Below are 21,482 nucleotides of genomic sequence, written 5' to 3'. Positions count from 1 at the left end.
TTTCTCAAAAAAATTTGTGGAGGTTTTACGCGCCGAAGCTACACCTGTGTTAGGAGGCGCACCGTAGTGAAGGGTTCCGGATTAATTTTGACCACATGGAGACCTTCAGCGTTCACCGAAATGTTTTTCGCCTTCATCAGAAAAACACCCACCGCGGCTGGGATCAAACCCGGCCACGTCCTTGCGCTCAGCAGCACAACGATATATAGCCACTGCCGCGGCGGGTCTACGACGAGGTGAAGGAAATACATCCCACAGTGTTGCGACAAATGTTTTGACATGAGTACTCAATCCAGTAGCATGAAGGCTCTCGAGCTTTCCCAAAATGCACTGGCTAACACGCAGTCACTCGCTCAGTTATATCGGCGTCGCGTTTCCAACCGTCAAAGATGCACACCGCACAGAAGATTTCAAACTGCAGTCAAGATAAAAAAAAAAAACTTCCACTGGCGCCCACAGAGCGCAGAAATTTTCTAAACAGTGAGCCGGTGAGGGTGGCGCACATGCGCAAGAGGTAATACCCCCCTCACCCCCCTCACCACCCATGAGTGAGTGGTGATTGAACCTCGCCATCGTTTTGGACCGGCGAGTGTGAGTACGAGTGAGTGCGAGCCCCACGCGCAGTCAGCCCTGCTCACCACTCGCGAGTACGAGCGCCACTCGCGGCGAGCCCCACTCATCCCTCGCGAGTGCGAGAGCAACTCGCGAGGAGCCCCGCTCCCCACTCGCGAGTGCGCTCGCGCTACTCGCACCATTTGCGGCATGATTTGCGGGGCTTATACCGCGGTGAGCGCCACTATTGCACTTGTACTCGCTGTTGGCTATTCGTCGGAAGAGCCGCTCGCTGCGATGGTTGTTAATGGCGGGATTACTTTTTGCTTCAGAAATACGTCGTCACTGAGCTCCTGCTATGTGGTACCCTAAAATTAAGTCTCTGATGGCGTGCTGATTTAGGAATATGATTTGGATGGCCTTCTGAGGCAGAAATGCACAAATACTGTACGGTTTAATGACTCATGGAGGGTCTGCTTCACACACTCGCTTGCGGGGGGAGACGATGAATGGTGAGGGCGAACGCGAGTGAGTGCGAGTGGTGACGGCGAGTGGTGAACGTGAGCGCGAGTGAGTGCGAGTGGTGGTGACGGCGAGCAGTGAGCGTGAGCGCAAGTGAATGCGAGTGGTCACGGCGAGTGGTGAGCGTTAGCGCGAGTTGGTGTGAGTGGTGGAGGGCGCGTATAGTGAGCGTGGGTGTGAGTGAGCGCGTGAGGAAATATATATTTTTCTGTGTTACTTGAGTGAGTGGCGCCCAGTTTTGCCGAGGTATGGCCACGACGCCTCTGCAGGCCTCGGCGTCACGAAACGTAATGCAACATTTCTGCGTTGTCTGCTTCGCTGCCTTCCCTGCAGTACATAAAACTTGGCCGCGGCCGACGTGGCTCGCTTCCCCGCCGGGAACTGTCGATTGTTCTGCGCGCCAATAAACCGATGGTGGCACGTAAATGGGGCCCACAACCGCCGATTTTGTAACACTGCGCAGTCGTGATGACCAAACTCCCGAGATGTCGAGTGCAGGCTTCAGTTCCGTTTTGTTTGTCCGCAGATGAAAACGCCGCGTGATCAGAAACACAGCAACGAAAAATCACAATGGAGTTAGCCACAGCCGGAGGAGAGGGCCGCAATGCCCCGCATGGGGTCTTTAAGGCAACAAAATGAAACGAAAAAAAAATTAGCGCAGCTTGGTGCACGGCTGAAGAAACAGCGGAGCTGTGGGTTGACCAAGCTTCTTCCGCCGCAATGCCCCACATGGGGTCTTTAAGGAAACAAAATGAAATGAAAAAAAAAACTCCCACCTCCTCTCGCGGGAACCCCTGTGTAGATGCGACGCATAGGGGGTTCACGTTGCATCGTTGGACAGCGGAGGAACGGCGCTAGAACGATGGAGCGGAGCGGCGCAGGCACCGCGTTTTATAGCGCGCATAACGGTGAGGGGACGCGCCGGCGTCAGTGCGTCTGCCGCGGCTATGACGCAACACAATCCAACACAATCCACTTTAATCCAATCCAATCCAAGCCAAGCCATTCGAATCCAATCCAATGCCCCTCGCGAGAGAGGGGCATCGGAGAGGAGAGGGGGTGAGCGGCGGAGAGCGCAGCTCGCGCGGCGAGGAGAACGGAGGAGGGGCGGACGCCGACGACGCCGGATGCCGGGACAAGGCGAGTGAACGAGATGCAGTCGCATCTAAAAATTGGCGCAGCTTGCACTGGTGGTGCACGGCTGAAGAAACAGCGGAGCTGTGGGTCGACCAAGCTTCTTCCGCCGCAATGCCCCGCATGGCGACTTTAAGGAAACAAAATGAAACGAAAAAAAAATGGCGCAGCTTGCACTAGTGGTGCACGGCTGAAGAAATAGCGGAGCTGTGGGTTGACCAAGCCTCTTCCGCCGTAATTCTCCGCATGGGGTCGTCTTTAAGGAACAAAATGAAACAGATAAAATTGGCGCAGCTTGCACTAGTGGTGCACGGCTGAAGAAACAGCGGAGCTGTGGGTTGACCAAGCCTCTTCCGCCGTAATGCTCCGCATGGGGTCGTCTTTAACCCCTTAAGTGCTTTGGACGAGCAGAGCTCGTCCTGCCCAAACTGTCACCAAACTGCTTTGGACGAGCAGAGCTCGTCTTAGCGGAATAGGTACTGCCCTATACTGTTCAGGACGAGAAGCGCTCGTCTGCGGCTTAGATTGCGTGCCGTCCACTAGATGGCAGCATTTACTCGACGAATTAGTTTTCTCCTGCGGCAAGGCGCGCTTTTTTTATGAAAATATGGCGTGCGGTGGCGCCGACCCATGCATAGCTGGCCCGTCGACTAGAAAAAGAAGCTGTTCATTTTCGTCATCTTCCTCAAGTGATGCTGATTCGGATACAGATGTTTATCTTGTCTCTGGAAGTGAAGACAGCGGTGACGGTGAATTGAGTAGCTCCTCCAGTGATGACAAAGACAGCGGGGAAGCGAACATCGCGACTGCTCGCGAGTGGATCCTGCTTTATGTGGACAATCCTCCTGTGAAGGCTCATCGCTTTCCATTCTTGGCCATTCCAGGCAAGACTTTCATATTGTCATCGCCGGGTGACATTATGGAATATATTCAGCAGTTTCTAGACGATGAACTTATATAATATGTGGTAGACAAAACCAGTCGCAAAGCGGCTGAAAAGTTGAAATGCTTTCCTCCCAGTGATCACTCCCGCCTCAAAAAATGGGTACCAGTGACAAGGGAAGAGATGTGGGTATTCCTTGCACTCCAGCTATTGCAAAGGTGCTTAGCCTACACAAGTGAAGAAAGATGTGGCATCTGCAACTGTTCTATTTATAAAGTCTTTAATTTTGTTAGCAGCAGGTACCTGGTTTCCTATGTATTCTTCAGAAATAAACTTTATTGTGTTGATTTGACTAACTGTGGGGTACAAATATTTTTTCAACATCGACTAGCTACTTTTTAGTACAATCAGATTCGAAATCAGCAATAAAAAAAATAGGCACTTTTGGGCGGGAAATTCTAAAAAAAATAAAGCACTTAAGGGGTTAAGGAACAAAATGAAACAGATAAAATTGGCGCAGCTTGCACTAGTGGTGCACGGCTGAAGAAACAGCGGAGCTGTGGGTTGACCAAGCCTCTTCCGCCGTAATGCTCCGCATGGGGTCGTCTTTAAGGAACAAAATGAAACAGATAAAATTGGCGTAGCTTGCACTAGTGGTGCACGGCTGAAGAAACAGCGGAGCTGTGGGTTGACCAAGCCTCTTCCGCCGTAATGCTCCGCATGGGGTCGTCTTTAAGGAACAAAATGAAACAGATAAAATTGGCGCAGCTTGCACTAGTGGTGCACGGCTGAAGAAACAGCGGAGCTGTGGGTTGACCAAGCCTCTTTCGCCGTAATGCTCCGCATGGGGTCGTCTTTAAGGAACAAAATGAAACAGATAAAATTGGCGCAGCTTGCACTAGTGGTGCACGGCTGAAGAAACAGCGTAGCTGTGAGTTGACCAAGCCTCTTCCGCCGTAATGCTCCGCATGGGGTCGTCTTTAAGGAACAAAATGAAACAGATAAAATTGGCGCAGCTTGCACTGGTGGTGCACGGCTGAAGAAACAGCGGAGCTGTGGGTCGACCAAGCTTCTTCCGCCGCAATGCCCCGCATGGCGACTTTAAGGAAACACAATGAAACGAAAAAAAAATTGGCGCAGCTTGCACTAGTGGTGCACGGCTGAAGAAACAGCGGAGCTGTGGGTTGACCAAGCCTCTTCCGCCGTAATGCTCCGCATGGGGTCGTCTTTAAGGAACAAAATGAAACAGATAAAATTGGCGCAGCTTGCACTAGTGGTGCACGGCTGAAGAAACAGCGGAGCTGTGGGTTGACCAAGCCTCTTCCGCCGTAATGCTCCGCATGGGGTCGTCTTTAAGGAACAAAATGAAACAGATAAAATTGGCGCACGGCTGAAGAAACAGCGTAGCTGTGAGTTGACCAAGCCTCTTCCGCCGTAATGCTCCGCATGGGGTCGTCTTTAAGGAACAAAATGAAACAGATAAAATTGGCGCAGCTTGCACTAGTGGTGCACGGCTGAAGAAACAGCGGAGCTGTGGGTTGACCAAGCCTCTTCCGCCGTAATGCTCCGAATGGGGTCGTCTTTAAGGAACAAAATGAAACAGATAAAATTGGCGCAGCTTGCACTAGTGGTGCACGGCTGAAGAAACAGCGGAGCTGTGGGTTGACCAAGCCTCTTCCGCCGTAATGCTCCGCATGGGGTCGTCTTTAAGGAACAAAATGAAACAGATAAAATTGGCGCAGCTTGCACTAGTGGTGCACGGCTGAAGAAACAGCGGAGCTGTGGGTTGACCAAGCCTCTTTCGCCGTAATGCTCCGCATGGGGTCGTCTTTAAGGAACAAAATGAAACAGATAAAATTGGCGCAGCTTGCACTAGTGGTGCACGGCTGAAGAAACAGCGTAGCTGTGAGTTGACCAAGCCTCTTCCGCCGTAATGCTCCGCATGGGGTCGTCTTTAAGGAACAAAATGAAACAGATAAAATTGGCGCAGCTTGCACTGGTGGTGCACGGCTGAAGAAACAGCGGAGCTGTGGGTCGACCAAGCTTCTTCCGTCGCAATGCCCCGCATGGCGACTTTAAGGAAACACAATGAAACGAAAAAAAAATTGGCGCAGCTTGCACTAGTGGTGCACGGCTGAAGAAACAGCGGAGCTGTGGGTTGACCAAGCCTCTTCCGCCGTAATGCTCCGCATGGGGTCGTCTTTAAGGAACAAAATGAAACAGATAAAATTGGCGCAGCTTGCACTAGTGGTGCACGGCTGAAGAAACAGCGGAGCTGTGGGTTGACCAAGCCTCTTCCGCCGTAATGCTCCGCATGGGGTCGTCTTTAAGGAACAAAATGAAACAGATAAAATTGGCGCAGCTTGCACTAGTGGTGCACGGCTGAAGAAACAGCGTAGCTGTGAGTTGACCAAGCCTCTTCCGCCGTAATGCTCCGCATGGGGTCGTCTTTAAGGAACAAAATGAAACAGATAAAATTGGCGCAGCTTGCACTAGTGGTGCACGCTCAAGATACAGCGGAGCTGTGGGTCGACCGAGCTTCTTCCGCCGCAATGCCCCGCATGGGGTCTTTAAGGAAACAAAATGAAACGAAAAAAGATTGGCGCAGCTTGCACTAGTGGCGCACGGCTGTAGAAATAGCGGAGGTGTGGGTTGACCAAGCTTCTTCCGGTTTTACTAAGTTTTGAGATGTTCTTGCTAGGCTAAACTAGGTATTCTGTGGCGAGGCCAAGCTTAGCCGGATTTTACAAGGCCATTCCGGTCGGTCCCCCACACTGACAGCGGATCCCAGGGGGGAAAAAGCCTGGTCGACCACCGGCTCCGCTGTTTCTCGGGCTTTGTACCACTACAGCAAGCTGCGCCATTTTTTTGCGTTTTAGTAGCCCAAGAAAGACTATCACCTTTAAAATGCTATAGTAAGGGGTGCGCATACGCCAATGCCCCTTGTGCTCACATTCGAGCAGGCGCGAAAGCCGGCTTCACTCACAATACCCTTTTTAAAGACGATAGTCTTTTTTGGGCCACTCAAACCCAGAAATTTCGGTCTGTCTGTATGTCTGTTTGTCTGCCTGTCTGTGTGCCTGTGATTCGATTCAGCCACCCGGTCAAAGTGAAACAAAATCTGCGCAATAGTCTTGTATGCTCACAGACAAATCTAAACGTCTAAGTCCGCTGACAATGTTCATACTTGTCAACATTGTTGAACAAGAACAAGACATTACGCATAAGGCAGAACATCAGTGCATAAGTGATATTTGCGGTGTTCTTTTTCACGTTTTGCTTGGAACGCACGTGGAGTAGGGAAACGTGGTTCTACACACGTTGAAGTAGGGCGCATTGATTTACGCGCGTCTCCGCCGTACTGCAGCACTGGTATCAAGGAAACCGGTCTGTAGCAGTGAAACGCGGTAAATTTAAATTGACTTGAGCAAACCTCTAGTGTGTTTACCTTGGGAGGAGCGCGACGGAAGAGGAACAGCATGAGAGGTGAGCGGGAAAGCAAAGGGGGACATTTACTTGCTAAATGTCGACACAGACTGTCGTCTTTTGTCGACATTTGCAACGGAAGGAGCAGATACGCGGCCAATTTTTTCTGTTCGTACGTTTGGTTCATTACGCCCAGCGTATACGCCGGAACATTGCTTCTTGCGGACTTTCTGAGACGCGGCCCGGCGCTCGATTTTTATGAGTATTCCTATGGAACTTACGGCCCGACGGCCCCTCTCGCACTGTCCGCGGGCAATCAGGGGCGCTATTCTGAGTTTGCCCGTTTTGAAAACGTCCATTTCGCGTCCGTTTCATCGTGACGTGCTTCCGGCTGTAGGTGGGCTTTGGGGCCGTTGACTTTCGAAAAGCTGTGCCTGCAAGCACATTTTAAACTAAACCTAAATTATGTTTTATGTGTTGATTTGAACGTGTTTTGAAAACCTAAACACAATAAGATTTTTTCCATGACGGAAGTTTTTGCCACAAGGGGACGAATGTCGAAAGATAGCAGCTGCAGCCAGCTGTTACCTGTGGCAGTAAAGCGTAAGCAATGCAACGGCGGCTGCCAAGCAATGCTACGGCTCGACAGATATAGTTTATTTCACTGCGTGATGGCCTCGGCGACGGCGTGAATGCATCGGTTCACGAAGGGCTGCGACGGCGCTACCATGTATTCGCTCCCGATCGCTGACTGAAAACTACCGGTCATGAAAAAACGAAGGGCGCATATCACTTGGTCTTCAACGCTGAGCCCGCGCTTCCGCCGGCCAAGTTCGTCTCGCAGCTCGTCGCAGAGCCACCGCACAGTTCCCTTTGGGAGACGGGAATGCTGCCGCAATACTTCTGCAAGCATTTCGAATGGGTCAGTATTCTCTCCAGCCCCCCTGTTGCGTCGAGAAGTCAACCAGGCGATGACCGGTACCACGGAGAAAGAAGTATGAATAATTCTTGCTCCGTGACCGGTACATTCATGCTTGAACTACCAAAACTGTCAGCTCCAAATCGTCTGCCCCGAGAAGCCGCGGTTCAGCGCAGTATAGCTCCGCTGGCTCCGCCGTGATTGCGTTTCGTCACATCCGGTTGTTAGTTAAAAAAAAAAAAATGCCAGACACTTCGAAACGGACGCAAAACGGGCGAAACTGAGAATTCCGCCCCAGGACTGATAAACGGAGGATGCCCATATAACCCTTTCACTGGCTGCACACCGGCCGTAAATGCCGACGCCAGCGCCGCTGCATCTGCATGGCGGTACGCGCTACCCGTAACATTAGCCATGCGGCATCTGTAGTAGCGTGGAAATCTGTAGCCATGTCACATGCTTCCCATTTGGGTGCGACGCACGGCCGCACATAGAGGGTGGCCCGGAGCAGCCGAACCGCGTCGGCGGCCAAGAAGGGCAGTCGGGCAACCCTTCCGTAGCGTCTCCCGCCGTCGCCGGGGCAACCGGAGCGCGTGCCCACTTCGCGCGCAAGAGGGGACGGCGGCAGCAGCGAGACAACCGCGGGCCGGCAGGCCACGATGTTTCCGGCAAGGACTCGGGCTTGTCGGGAGGGAAGCATAATTTTTCCGGACTCCCCCTTGCCGGCGCCATCCGCCTCTTTTTTTTCTTCCCCGGGCTCGAGGCCGCGGCCGACCGACCGAGCAGCGGGCCCGCACTCGTCGTCGGGCCGCCTGTTATTACGGCGGCCCGTCTCGTCACCGGGACGTCGTCGACGAGATTTCCCGCGCGTCCCTCCTCCCGGGTGCCGTTCGCCTGCCCCCTCTCGCTTCCCGTCTAGGAGCTGTCACGTCGAGATATCGGCCCGTGACATCGAACTAAAGAAAAAGTGAAGACAAATAAAAATAAGAACCGTAAGGAAGGGGGCGAAAACGCAGGCCGACGCCGTACAACAACACCCAGCGTTGCCGGGCCCCGACGGGGGCTAGGGAAACGGAACCCCATCGTGTACATTCCTGCCTCTTGGGTTGCGTCCCCTACTTGCCGCAGTTTCTGGTTCCATGTCAAAATCAAAGGAAACAGAAGGAAAACAGCCGCGGAGGGAACGGAATCGATACCGCGCGATGTGACTTATCAGGAGCCCGGAAGAGGGGGAAAGGGAAGAGGGAGAGCTGCATGACGAATTCAATATGATCACAGCGCCCCGCTCTCGGCGACACGATACAATCGCGCTTTTACTTCCGCCCTCAGCCCAAACACGCGCCAGAACCTCTTTGTATTTGCCCAGCTCACCACTCGCTGACAGAAGGCGCGCAACAAAAACGAACGGGAGCGAGAAAGAGAAGCACGTGGTCGAACACCGACGGGCAGCGCTGACGAGAGGTGCGGACACAAATGCCGCGGCACTAACGTAAACCATGTCGCCTAACTAGATCACAGACGCTGGAGCGACGCCCCGTGCTTGACTCTCGAGAATACGCTTTCTTTAGCTGCGAATGGAACGATACAAACGAATTGGTAGTCAGACATACGAAAAAAAAAATATTTGTTTCGGAATGCGTGCGCACTAAAGGGCACGAAAGGGGAGGGCAGGCACTGACGCCTGCATTTTTATTGTCGACGCTATCGCAAACGTCAGTCGTTAGGACAAAATGGTCACTCAACAGCTTGATGTGGACCAGTTGGTACATGACTGAAAAGGTTTAAGGGCGCACTAAAACTAAAGCACTAAAGCGGACAGCACGCAATGGGTGATGTCATGTGTGAGTACCATATAAATTCAGTTTTCTGTTCCATTAATAAGATTCAGTTGGAAGTGGAGCCCCGTTTGTCTTGTTTGTTTCTCCTTGTGTCCGCGTTTTAGCGCGCCTTTAAACCTTTTGAGGCACTCAACCTCCCGCTATTGAGGGAGCGACATGTTGCCATCACGGACAGCGGCAATCAGACGCATGTTCGGTGTTCAGCTCTTTCGCATACAATGGGAAAATGCGTTGGACACCAAACCACCGCGGCATAATTGATTGTGGAGATGTTATGAAAAATTACCTAGGCTCGGCATAAGCGCGGCGTATACTACACTAGAAGTGCCCTTTCCCCCACCGTCCGCACCTTTTTACCTTCCACTTTCTAATGCTTTCCACCTTCCAAACAGCTTAGAAAAGTCTCGCCTATCGAATGACCCATCTGTTATCGGACATTCTTATGGCTGAAAAAAAAATTAAAAAGAGTAATGCGGCTGATACTTTTGGGCAAACGTCATTGATTGTCAGCGTGGAGATCCACTGTTCCGGTTGTTCACTCGTCGTGGATTTAAAAAGGGGCCGCAACAGTTCAGAAAACAACGCACAGCTACTCGTGCGTTCGTCACAGCCTATGTCTACGAGGCAAAACCGTCCGCTTCGGATTCTGACCGGATGTTGGTTCGAATCCTATATACATTCCTCTATTCAGGCAATGTATACTGGAATACAATCTTGTATAATTGTACACATTTCACTGTTAAATTATCTGCTGCAAATGATCAATCGCAAAACAACTCCAATCAACGCATTTAGCACTTTGTAATAGTAAAATTAATGAACTCAAAGTAACGCGTTTCGCACTGACCACGGGTGCAGGGCCCTTGAGGCTGGGCGACGCAGAAGCCGACATACGGAAGTCACACTTGTGCTCATGCAAGATCGCTGCTCACGGCCGCACAGGTCAGTGCTATAACAGGAGTTCCGCGTTTTCGGCGTTCATTTCACTTTGAGTTCGGCGGTGTCTTTTCCGGGCTTGTTTCCCCCCTTTAAATCACCGATTTGTGTCGGATATCCGGACTCGTGTGTTAAAGCGATTGCGCGCCTATAGGCGGTATTCATTGGCGTGGAATGCATGCAGGCCACCATGCGAGTGCGCCGCCATGTCCGTGGCCAAGCGTCTGTTGCTAAGGCGACGTTGTGCGCACGCCTTCAGGGACCCCTCTTCTCCTCCATGCCTTCATGGCGGCCAGGCAGGCCGCGGGCCGCGACGTGACCTTGTGTTCCCGTGCAAGGCGTGTGCGAGTGATTCGATAGTAAGTTATACCACGAGAGCGTGGTTCATGGTTCCGCTCATGAATGTGACAACCTTATCTGCAATTGAACCCCAGTTTCCGTGCACACCTACGAGCGAGTGCGAGTCGGTCGTGGCACAAAGATTGCAACGAGAGCGCAGTTTTGTTTTCATCGTTCCCAAACTGTTGCCCACTAAACACAAAGTAATAGCTCGACGCCAAGTACTACTGAGGGCACCACAGTACGATCTACCTATCGCCAGACGAGTATGAAGTCGCCGCCGCAGATCAGCTGATTGCCAGCCGCCGCGCTCTAATGTCAGGTGAGTTGTTTTGTACGTGTGAAACATTTAGCGCACGAGAAAGCCAGCGCTAAATCGGCGTACGCGTGAAACATTTCTCCAGGGAAATTATTTGGCTTTTATACTCAACCACATATTAGAGGGCACTTACCAGACATGAAGTCGTGGATACGGTGCGGGTGCACTCGCGTCGACATCCGCGGCGGTAGCCAACTGCAGCGTCGGACTTATTGCGCCGTTCGCAGCCGCGGTTTTATCCTCCGGTGATGCGAAGTGCTCGAGGGCAGGTAAAGCGCCACCACATAATGTGAGTGCGATTAATGACATATCTGTTGACGCCACTACCGATAATCGGGTTGAAACGCAGCAGACGATGGACGCGGGTGTGTTTTTTCATCTGCGAGATGCGGGCGCAAAGCGCATGCGCTGGCACAGTGGCCACATACATGGCGGTTTTCAGTGTTGCCAAGCGGTGAAATCGCCCGCTAAACTTTTCAATGAATACCACCTATAGGGTTATAAGCTCTAGTTCTTCCAGGAAATAGAACGTAGGTGACGTTCAACGACTGTTCTGTGAACACACCCAGCCAACTTTCATTAAGGAATGTAACAATGATTATGCGCACAGAAACATACAATGTAGCTTGCTCACATTTTTTTTTCACCAAGAAAACACAGAATAGAAAATGCACTCCCTATGTTCCCGCTCCAGATCCTGTTTGCAAAAAAAAAGAAGAAGAAAAGAAATCAAGACATGCTTTTGACAAGATAGGCCTTTTTTTTTTTTTGCTATGCACTCGCCAGACGTCAGTGCAAGAGATCCTACTCAGTGAATATCCTGAAAGTTTGTCTTAACGTTCCTCTCTCGTTTATCAGAGCACCGCAGAGTTCATTGCAGGCTAAAATTGTTCACTGAAACACCCTACAGGAAGGTAGCCATTCCCATGAGGTTGGAGTTTTCCTCATTCAACGGCGGCTAAAATTAGACTTTTTTTTTCGGTTTTCACCGATTAAGAGATTCCAGAGTTACTTTTAGCTTTTACAGGTACATACCAAAGACACAAAATCCCAATTATCGCTATCACGAGTACGCCGTATTGCTCCCAAAGCTGGTGGAGCCAGCTAACACGAGGCGCGACAAATAGTGACAGCAGTTTTACAACCACGCTTGGTGTACTCTGCTCAGTTCCAGCATCTGACGGCAACACAGTGGGATCGACTGGAAGCAATTAACAGCGAGGATAAGAGAGCAATTACTGCGCTCCCACGCATCACCCCTATAGTTGCTCTCCAGAAACATGCCCAACTGAACACGTTGGATGAGCTTGTTCATCAACATCGCGAAGCTCGGAAAATGAAGGCTGCACTGTGTGATTCTGCGCAGCATTAATAGATTACGCAGTCTCGCATACGCTAGCAGCCGTACCGCAGCGAGTACTTCCCCCGTGGCAGTTTGTGCAATTGAGTAGCAACAAGCCAACTGACCTTCGTCGTCCAAATTCCAACATTTCGGCGTCGGCCCTTCAACAACGCATCGCTGACATGGATAGCCACCTTCCACCCGGCTCCACCATATTATATACCGACGCCAGTATTCACGATACTGTGATTGTCACTGCAATGCCATCCAGTCTTCAGCAAGACGTCCAGATTTAAGCTCCCGGAACCTCTATCGTCGTTCTGTGTGGAACTTGTAGCCATTAGAGAGGCTCTGCTTGCTGCAACCGGAATCACTTTGCAGCCCGGGCGCGCATCGTAGTTCGCACTGATGCCCTTCAAGCAGTCCGCTTATTACGGTTAGTTAGTTGTAGCCCAGTGCTGGCCCAGAGTATTCACCAACTTGCGGCAGGAATCGCTCACAAGATTCTGATTGAATGGGCTCCGCGTGACCTACTCACATACCACTGCAATGCAGACGTAGCAGCCCGGCTAGCAGCCTCTGTTCCATCTCGACTTCCCCGTTAGAGCTGGATGAAGCCACTCTCCTGCTGACGAGAAAATTTGAACACCTCCGGCGCCGCACACGTGCTCTGATCATTCCACCATGTGCTGCCACCCTCCCCCTCCCCCCGGGTCTTACCCGTGCCGAGCAGGCTGCGCTTAGGAGGATTCGGGTGGGGGTGGCCTTAACTTCCGCCGTGAACCGCCGAGATTCCTTTGCAAACCCTGGTTGCCTAGTTTGCCACCGCAGCGACGCGATCGCCGACCTCCACCACTTGCTGTGGTCCTGCCTCGCCTTGCGTCTGACGAGACTGCGACTTCTTGCGGCGACGGGCCTCCGCGTAGAGCATGCATCCGCATACAACGCATGGATACATTGGCCCCATACACGTTCCCTCCTACACTCTTAGGCAAAAAGGACTAAAATAGGGACTAAAATACAGCCGTTAGTCTTCGCGGGCGACCGTTCATCTTCAAAGGGAGTATCTGTGGCAGAGTACGTGCCGTGTGCATAAATTCGGACTAACTGTTCGTCCCCGCCGATCTATAAGGAGTAACGGGAAGACGAAACGCATGCAGTTAGTCTCTTTGCTGCGTCGTTAATCCCCTAATGGCGTCGTCGTTGCCCTTTCGCGCATATGTCTGCGAACAGTTTTATATTTCCAGAACACAAGCCATTGCAGTCACTGGGTGCTTTAGATGGTGCCACGGGAGAAAATATTGATGTTAGTTATAAGAAAATCGCCTAGGGTTAGTAGAGCGGCGGGTAATGGCAAGGAGCGGCGAAGCGCGATTGTCATACGCTTCTCGGCGAGGTTATGTTGATACGCTGTGTTGCGTGTGATTCGTGCGAGATAATAACGGCCAATGAAAGCCTTCAAGCGCTAACAGTAACTCAAAAATTAGTGACAATAGCAAAAGTGGATTCCTGAGCGTAATGAATATGTATATGTTTAACAGACTAGAAAAAACGCATGTTGCTGATGACAACTGCAAAACAAAAATGCTCGCTACAGGTAAGCGGCTCGAAGTTATCTTTTACACTCGGTACATAATTGCCTTGGGCACCAAAGCTGACAATGCTGCAACTGCTGTAAAACCCGCTTGCATTTCGCAGTCGCAATCGTCTAGCGACGCGAATTTGAAGAATTCAGGCTAAGCAACACCAAATTCGCTTTCGCCGATGCAGGAAAATATGGCATGTTTCCTTATTCTGACACTCACACAGACGACACTTTTCACATACGTTACATAGAGCACTTAACATATGTATCGAACACTAAGAAAGCACTTATAGCTTGCGCTAATTTCTGCGGAAACAAATGAGTCGTCCGATCGCCCAGCTACCTATCTCAACTAGGCGACGACGAGTTGATTGTTATTTACGAAAAAACTATGGTTGTGAGGCTCTACTTCGAATCGAACTGAGCAATAGTCCCTAAACCTAGCAAAGCGCTAAGCGCAAGGCGCGAAACGAAACGCGGTCACGTTCGCTTGCACCGATAGAAATTCCGGCACCAGTTGCAATGGATCTGTTGCGTTATGCACAGAACTACACGCTATACACTTGAATATTATCTGCCGCAAGAACCATCCGGCGGCGTGGTCTAGCGGATAGCGCGTCGGGTTCCTTGTGTATAATTCCGGGCGTCAGGGGTTCGATCCCTGCCGGTGCTGGCGTTTTCTTTTTTTTCTGCACTCTACGCAGTTCGTCCTTGGGGAGTATCGGAACGGACTATCCGGGTGGGGGACTAACGGTTCGTCCCCTCGCAGTTAGTCCCCAAAGGGACTAATGATTGTGGCAGAGGCCGTTAGTCCCCGAAAGGACGAACTTTTAGTCCTTTTTGCCTAAGAGTGTAGACTTCATCCGCGAAGCGAGCATTTTCATGTTCATTTATTCACCTTTCGTCATCGCCAACTCATATCCCCTTATCTACGCCCTGTGGCAAAATAAACGCTCTTAAAAAAACACTACCTACGAAAAAACGCACAGTCAGTTTCTACTACGATTCATAAAGGTTTGCTCAGCTACTACGAATCTTTTTCAATAAGTAAACAAAACAGGCGTGCACGAGCCCACTGTGCCACCCCTAGCCACGCTTTTATATAGGTAGAACCAGTGAGGCGTACATTGCGAACAGCCGGAAGCGAAGTGACGATGAGGTGTGAGCCAATGCCACCGGACGCAGAAAAGGAAGAAGGCGGTGCGGGAAGCGTGACGCCACGAAGGTTTAAAAATCAAGACAAGTCCCTCAAGAGTGTTGCTCAGCGGACTGGAGTCACGTACGTACACGTTCTTTCCAGTGAACGAACGACATTCGCCAGAAATCTCGTTTCAAAGAACGCTCGGTTTATATAGCATATTTCCGCGAACTCACCAGGACCCCACTGCTTTATGTGAGCACACCCACAGATTTTGATTGATTGTAGGGTTTAACGCGCCGACGCAACGCAGGCCATGAGGCGCGCCGTAGTGGAGGGCTCCGGATTAATTTCGACCACCTGGGGATCTTTAACGTGCGTCGAAATCCCCTACACACGGGCGTTCTTGCTTTTCACCTCCATTAGAAAAGCGGCCGCCACGGCCGGGAAGCGAACCCGCGTCCTCGTGCTCAGCAGCACAACGCCTTAGCCACGGAGCCACAGCGGCGGGTGAGTACACCCACAGACCATCAAGCATGTCCAAAGAGCACTCATGCATAATTAGATATTTAAATGCACGCACCACTTGTGGAACAGTATACGTGTCATGAGCCCTCGTCTGTTACAAGAGTTCGCACAAACTTCCAAAGAATTTAGGCCGCATTCATTTGACTTTCAATAGCGGAGCTGTTTAAGCTAGAGTTCCAGCCGTACCGTCCGTCGCTCAAAAAGCGGCGCAGCAAAGTGGAGAGGAGAAAAATTCTAGGCAAAGAAGAGTGAGGGGAAGTTGCGAGGAGGCAAGGCTCGAGCCGACGAGCAGGCGTGGGGAGTGAGCGGCGCGCCGCAGGTGTTCGGGTGGGGAGCCGTGCCGGGCGTCGCTCAAAACTCAGCGCATCAACGTGGAGAGGAGGAAAATTCTGGGCCCAGAAATGTGAGGGAACGTGGCGAGGAGGCAAGGAGCAGACGAGCAGGTAGGAATGCGCGTCGCGGCGCAGGTGTTCGGGTGGGAAGGCGCGCGTCGGGTATTGGCTGCGCCTCGTGATAACCTAAGCCCTGACGTGCAGGTGTTCTTTCTGCTGTTTCCTGTCTTTGCATCTTAACAGCTAACGTGGCCGATTTTGTGTGTGTGTGTGTGGGGGGGGGGGGGTAATCTGGACAGCCAACGCGGAGTTGCAACTGCGCGCGTGCGCACTATTACAGCCTAAGCAACATGCTACTGTGTTAGGCCTCGTGTCAAGAAACTACAAACCTTTTTAACTAAAAACCACGACTTACCGCTGACAGTAATAAAAAAAAAAACTGTGGTTCATTCCTCTGTCATAGGAATCAGTAACACACAAAAGTGAAATGTGCAGCGAAATCTGCAGCTGAGCATGATTTGCGGGTCGGCGGCTGTCTTGTGGGTATGCTTGGCGAGCGACGTCCTGCTGGCGGGTCGCATCGACAAACGTGTGCAGCCACGCTCAATTTGAAGGTTATCACGGGAGCACCGAGCAAGTAAAATCACAGCGCCGTTCCGTGGCACATTTTTTTAGTCGCGAAGATGAGATTATGCTGCCCTCCCTCAGCCTTTGGCTGTTGCATAGAATTACACCCGCCGCGGTGGCTCAGTGGCTAAGGCGTTGCGCTGCTGAGCACAAGGTCGCGGGTTCGATTCCCGGCCGCGGCGGCCGCTTTTCTGATGGAGGCGAAAAGCAAAAACGCCCGTGTGTACGAGATTTCGGCGCACGATAAAGATCCCCAGGTGGTCAAAATTAATCCGGAGCCCTCCACTACGGCGCGCCTCATCGCCTGCGTTGCGTCGGCGCGTTAAACCCAACAATCAATCAATCAATGTTGCATAGAATTCGCCCACCCCCTTCTGCAAAGGCCGACTGCAGCAGTTTTTTCTTCATTCGTTTTTGATTGACGTATCCGCGTTTTGTCCCTCGGCAACCTGATAACACCGAAGATACCTCGGCATTGCGGAAGCAAATTGCAATTTTTTTTTACACAACAATGCCCTGCATGCCGGCATAGTTACCCTGAGACGGTAGCGTATCAGTGTGAAGCATGTCGATCGCAAGAGAAAAGGATAAAGAAAAAAAGAAACGAGCGTGGCCTCTATCGTTTTTGACGGCGGTGCGCGCACTGCCTCGAACAGCCATGGCAGAAGCAAACCTAGCATAATCTCGTTGTGGGTGATGCTAAGAAGTGTCACGCTAAGGCGCTGTCGTCGCGGTCGGTCGGTGCTCCCGCGATAACCTTCAAATTGATCCCGACTGTACTGGCGTCATTTCCGTGACGGATATGACGTCTGTGAAATCTTGGGGTATCGCGGCATAAAGCACGTTCGTGTTAAAATATAAAACCCGAAAACGAACAACCCCAATTATAACGTACTCTTTAGTATTAAAGGTTGCTTCCCCGCAAGAAGACCCTGTGGGCAGGGGCGCACCCTTTACAGGCCGCTTGCTTCGTTGCACTGGCGTCACTTCCGTGACGGATATGACATCAGCGAAATCTTCGTGTATCCGGGAATAAAACACTTTCGTGTTAAAAGAAACGCGCGTTTTTATATTGAGTTCATATGCGAGTACGTAAACAATAAGTGAAGGCCTTCCCTTCTGGTTTACGTTTCGAAGCACCCACGTCGGTGCCCCAGAACGCGCCGACCGCTTCGGCGACGTCACGACTGGCGACGATGAGACGAACAATAAATACACGGGGAAAAACTGACAGCGCCGAGCCCATTAGTGGACGCTGCACCACTTATCATGGCGACAATAATGCGATTGGACGCCGTAAAAAGCCGGAGCAACGACGAAAAGCGTGTTTGGGAGAGGTCTGAACGTATAAACAGGAAGCAAATGAATAGCCCTGCTGTTACACGAAAGAAGAACACAGCACGCAATTCCCACAAAGAGGCTCCGCCAGATCGAAAGGTCGCGAAGTTGATAAAGGAAGTAGAGAGTCGGTGATAATCCCTTCAAAATACAATGAGCAGCATTATTGATTAAATTCAATCCTGGATACCGTTCGTCTCAATTTGGGACAATCACGCGAACAGAGTAGCGAAAAACGCGACAACAGGACCAGACACAAGAGTGACAAATGTGCCCCACATACGTGTGCGCGTTCGTTATATATATATATATATATATATATATATATATATATATATATATATATATATATATATATATATATATATATATATATATATATATATATATATATATATATATATATATATATATTATATGACTTTCCTAGACTCCAATCTCGAAATACACGCACACAGAAAGCTGTCTATCTTATTAAACCCGACCAACAAGCTCATGTGCCGGTTTTTGATTACAGTGGGCAAACAAAAGAAAATACAATGACCTATGCCGAGATCCTATCATTCAAGCAAAGTAATACGGATCGAAAATAACAGCCTCGCTTCTCTTTTCGTTCCTTTCACAGAAAGTCCCAGGGGTTCGGGTGTACAGCGTCAATCTGCAGGCTTCTCGAAAAAAAAAAAAATCCCCTACGCACAACTAAAAAACACAAAGGGGAGGACAGACAGGAAAGCGAGCTTCGGCGCAGTATTGGGAGACGCCGTAACGAAAAATAAAGCAAAACAAGAACCAGCGACAGCAGTCGTCGGAGCTCCGGAAACAATTCATTACTAAATTTCGTTTTCGCGCAGAATTGAAAAATATTTGCTGTCCCGCAAAAGAAATCGTGTGTTCTTTTCATCCACACGGGGAACATTGATCTTTATACATGTATGGAGCGAGGGCCGCCGCCGGTCTGCACAACGATAAGCACAAGGACACGCGCGGCAGGGAGAGCGGAAGCAGCAACAAAAAGGAGGCCAAACAAACGGCCCAAGAACACGCGAAATGGAATTAAATTTCCATCGATCGGCGAGTACGGAACGCGGGGTAGCAGTTAGCGGAGGGGCCCCCACGAAACACGCGTGCCCTCGGCGGCACCCGCTGTCATGCCGAAACGATACAGACGTCCCTTTTTTTGACCGGGGGGACAGCCGGGCCTTGTGGCGCATGCGCGTCGCGGAAGCGCGACTTTCGCACGCGCACAATGATGCACGCCGCCTGCACAATACATGACACCGAAGGCGGTTGTGGCGAATACTCGGGGGTGTATGAGTAGGGTTGTTCGTTTTCGGGTAAAACCCGATTTCACCCTATTTTACACACCGAACATGATTCAGGCGAGTCGGGTTAAACCAGATTTCTCCCCGAATGGGCCCTTTCAAAGTAGCGTTCTGCACAATCGTGGGCTAACGGTCCACCGTTTTCAACTAGTACTTGCTGGAAGCAAGGCCCACAAACGCAGCTTTCGAACTCATTGAGTATTGACAAAACTCTACCGCTCGCTACCCTAGGCTGGGAAAGGCTGCGCTGACGTTGTTGCAGTGCCTAGCTAATCGAAGCTGTGATGTCGACAGAACTTTCTCCCAGCTGAGGTGCGTTCAGCGATCGGACAGGTCTCGATTGGAAACGGACATGTTTCCCATGCAGATAATAATGTAGGTGAAAAATCGATGGTCAGCTCTTTGTGATGAAAATGTTTCATTTCTTAAAAGTTATCAATGATCTTTGCAGTCATTATTACTAATCAATTTCAAAACAAACGTCAAATTTCGGATAGTATTTGCTAGAAAACCCTGATATTCCTTCGATTGCCTAGTTGTAACAAACACCTAGTTTAACGCGTTAGAGTTACGAAGCTCGCGATACTGGTAAAATAAACTGAGTATACTATTACTCAGGCAATATGTATAGTTAACCCGAAAAAACCCGAATTTCGAAATGGTTTTACAAAAAACCACGATTTCTCCACGATTATCAGTTTGAAAAATAGCCCCCCATTTTTACCCCCCCCCCCCCCCGATTTGAAAATAATGTATAAAATCCGAAGACGAACAACCCTATGTATGAGGCATAGAGGGGAAAAAATTCGGAGAATTTCACATTTCGTGCTGTCCCTGGAAGAGGTACCACCGACACGAAACGACAATGGAGTCTGATGGGCTCCTTAGAGGGACACTGGAGTGAATTTGTCGAGCGCCTGTTTTTGCTTGCACTGCGTCGACTGGCTCAAATAAACACTTTCCATCGTTTATCCGGGCGATATAAAGCGGTATTTACAGTACACTCTCAATAAATGGAACTTCAAGGGACAGAAAAAAATTAGTTTCATTTAACAGGAGTTCCGTTTACAAGGAGAGATGTGCAAAAGTGCAAATTTTTGAAACAACCGCCGTTGAAACAACAGAGGCTAGAGGTCTCAACTTTGCGAGTGTTTACGAGCCACCAAATTTAGAAGGCGGCAACGCGGTAATGAAGCACGAATAGCACCACGATGGCTCGAATGAGGCGGCAGGAGCTAAGTTCAGTGACCTCGGCGACTTGGACCTGTACTGAACGACTAGAACAAGAACTGCGATGTTGCGTTCGCCGCGCTAACACGACCTACTACTAACGAGAAAACGCTGATGAGGCCAACGACGCTAAAAAAACTAAAAGGTCATTCCACGCGAAACGTCCCAGCCCAAAAATCGACCAATTTCATTGAAAAAAATTGTGCTACTTGCCGACTAAGTGTACAAGGTCTGCAAGCAGTATTTTTGTTTAAAAAATTGGCCGCGTATCTGCTCCTTTCGTTGCAAATGACGTCAAAAGACGATAGTCTTTATCGGCTTTTGCGGAGTAAATGCCTCCCTTCGCTTTACCGCTCACCTCTCATGTTGTTCCTCTTGCGTCGCGCTCCTCCCAAGGTAAAGACGCCAAATGTTTGCTTAAATCATTTTAAATTTCCCGCGTTCCACTGCTCCAAACCGGGTGTCTCGATGCGAACGCTGCCGTACGGCGAAGACGCGCGTTAATCGAGGCACCCTACTTCAACGTTGATAGAACCGCGTTTCCCTACTCCACGTGCGTTGCAAGCAGAACGTGGAAACTATCTAGTGGAACCTTGCGTAACTGTTGCCGGTTGATTTCTTAAAATGGCGCCAGAAGCTATAGTGGCGCGGGCGACAGCAGGCGACGGCGGAGTGAATTCTTTTTCTGCAGTTGATGAAGTATTTAATTTCGCAAAAGTCAAACATGTTTGAATTTTTATAAAGGAACACTGCAAATATCACTTCTGTATTGATTTGTTGTCTCATATTTGCGTAATGTCTTGTTCTTCTTCAACAATGTTGACAAGTATGAACATTACACCGGACCAAGACGGGTAGATTTAGCTGTGACTATATAAGACTATTGCGCAGGCATTGTTTTGCTTTGGCCGGGTACCTGAATCGAGTCACAGACAGACAGACGGACAGACAGACAGACAGACCAAAATTTCTGGTTTTCAGTAGCCCAAGAAAGACTATCGTCTTTAAAAAAATTTGTCCGTCGTGTGAGCGCTTCTGAAAACACGCAAACTGTGGTTGGAGGTTATCACTTTTAAATACAGAGTGAAACTGTGTAGAATGACAAATATTATTTTAGAACATTCCGCTTGCGTTGTTCTTTGATTTGGGACCATGATTGAAGCCGTGTAAGG

At 50.2% G+C, this 21,482-nt stretch overlaps 1 protein-coding gene across 13 annotated transcripts in view; it reads right to left on the bottom strand.

Annotated features, from left to right (window-relative positions):
* The window catches only part of LOC144155616 (TOX high mobility group box family member 3-like), a 483,094-nt gene that overhangs the window by 280,783 nt on the left and 180,829 nt on the right, over positions 1–21,482 (bottom strand). Inside the window, exon 1 of one of the 13 annotated variants that reach the window (XM_077687178.1) lies at positions 11,002–11,100. The exons of the other annotated variants lie outside the window; for them this stretch is intronic. The gene's annotated coding sequence lies outside the window, so the exon portion shown is untranslated. Of the gene's footprint in view, positions 1–11,001; positions 11,101–21,482 lie in introns of those variants that run through there. 13 annotated transcript variants of the gene reach the window in all.

Source organism: Haemaphysalis longicornis, unplaced genomic scaffold (genome assembly GCF_048455015.1).
Source record: "Haemaphysalis longicornis isolate Haplotype H1 unplaced genomic scaffold, Haemaphysalis longicornis Haplotype H1 scaffold_1, whole genome shotgun sequence".
Classification (NCBI taxonomy): Eukaryota; Metazoa; Arthropoda; class Arachnida; order Ixodida; family Ixodidae; genus Haemaphysalis; species Haemaphysalis longicornis.
Note: the sequence above shows the minus strand (reverse complement) of the source record. Positions and strands in the feature narration are given on the sequence as shown.